A 2,017-nucleotide genomic window follows, 5' to 3' on the forward strand; every position below is an offset into this window, starting at 1 on the left:
GACTGTATATTTGTCTAAGACCCTTGCATGTCTCTCTCCTTGCCTCTTTTTTATTAGAGCTTGGAATTATTGCACTTTGAGCACTCCCCCAGCTTTCTCATTTCTTCACTATTTTTCTCTTGCACAGACATTTTTTCTAAAGCACTTTTAACCCCCAAATTGCTATTTGCTTCGGAAAACTCAGATTGATGCACTCTTCATGTTAAGACTAAGACTTGCTCAAAATATACATTCTTTCAGGATGTGTTTATTGAGTAATAAGATTGATTATCCCAGAATTATTCATTTCTGTTAGTTTAGAAAGCCAAAAAGGGTGCTTAGATACTGACCTGAAATTTCTCAAGATGTAGAGCAATAGCTTCAGAATCAGTTGTGCTTATTTTAAATGGTCTCAGAACTGCTAAACTGAGTTGCCAAGAATGGACCTCAAAGTCCAAATTTTAATCTGGCTCTAATTTTTACTGTACATTCTACAGAGTGGGTAATCAAGTTCACACAGAACTAAAATCCAGCAGAAAATTATTCAGCTGATCGAAGTAATGGTTCAGTTTAAAATACAGAAGCCCTGATTCCAGAGTCAACACATTATTTACAAAGAGCACTATATTATATCTTAGTGTCTTGAAGCTGAAGAAGTTCTTATCCTCATGGTAACTGATGAGTTTAATAACAATGATGACTTATGGGAAACATGTTTTACCTCATTAATACACATGGCACCTGCCATTGCCTTGAAAAATCTGACAGTGATCTCTGGCCATTTTCACAGGACTTGGCTAAGGTGGTGGCTAACACTTAAAACAATAATAGGAGAGAAATGAACGATCATGCTTACTGGAGCGCCTAAAAACTTCCTGGGTAATGATATTATTTAAACAGGTTAAAAATGACATCTGGAAGACTATTTTGAGATAGGCTTCTGAGTGATTAGTTGATGTTTATTTTGAACATTGAAATAATGAAGTCATGGAAATGTTGATCTAGTTATGGGCAATTTAGTAACTACATTAGATTTTTTTTAACACATTTCTAGTCAATACAATAAAAGCAATTGATGTTTTAGTTGGTGTAATTTAGTTTCATTTATGTGTCCTGTCAAAAATAGAATGTAGTTTTGTATGAAAGGAAAGGAAATAAAAGTTAGTACCCTCCTTGACCAGTGTAGAAGAAGTACTTAGGTCTAACAACATGCACATGGTAAAGGTATTGTCACCTACTTTTTGGCATCTAACCACTGTTTTGTTTTTGTTTTTGTTTTATTATTATTATTATTAAAAGGTGAAAATATGATGTAAAAATAAAGGTAATTTTGACAACTGATGAAATGGCTCATTACAATGAAGCACAGATGGAGGCCAGGGAGACTAGTGGGTAAAGTGTTTGCTTTGTAAAGACCTGAGTTTAGCTCTCCAGAGCACACATAAAAAGTTGGATGTGGGTATATGCACTTATAAGGTCAGCACTGGGAGGCAGAGACAGGAAATCCCTATGCTCAATGGCCAGCCATTCTACACAATCAGCGAGCTATGGTTCAGTGAGTGATCTTGTCTGAAAAAGTGAGATGGAGGACAATACAGGAAAGCATCTGACATGGACCTCTGGCGTCCACACATACATGCACAGGTATACATACCTGTACACACATGCATGCACCACACATTCACACCAAAAATTAAATAAAGATAAAATGACTTGAAATAAGAGCAAAGAACTGAGTTTGGATTGACACTTGAGTGGGAACATTACCATGAAGGCAAAAATCTGCCTAAAAAGGAAAGCAAATATTTACAGTGAATTAGTATAAAAGAAAGAAGTGAAGCATGGCTGTAAACCACAGTTGAGACAGAAGTTAATATTTCACAGTCAACATCAGAGCATGATGAATTCTATATTCCTCAGCTGTTTCCAGCTTGGAAAGGAATAGTGAAAGCATGCAGTGTTATTGAAGACACAAAGGAAGAAAAGAGGGATCAAAAGAAAATGTAGGTGCCCTGGTTTTGTTCTTTCCCCAAAGCAT

General features: G+C 36.0%; 1 non-coding gene across 1 annotated transcript; it reads left to right on the forward strand.

Annotated features, from left to right (window-relative positions):
• The first annotated feature begins 1,111 nt into the window (after positions 1–1,111).
• LOC131905446 (U6atac minor spliceosomal RNA) lies at positions 1,112–1,243 on the forward strand. Its single transcript, XR_009377955.1, has one exon. It is a non-coding gene; the product is annotated as a U6atac minor spliceosomal RNA (small nuclear RNA).
• The last annotated feature ends 774 nt before the right edge of the window (positions 1,244–2,017 follow it).

Source organism: Peromyscus eremicus, chromosome 2 (genome assembly GCF_949786415.1).
Source record: "Peromyscus eremicus chromosome 2, PerEre_H2_v1, whole genome shotgun sequence".
In the NCBI taxonomy this organism is placed as follows: Eukaryota; Metazoa; Chordata; class Mammalia; order Rodentia; family Cricetidae; genus Peromyscus; species Peromyscus eremicus.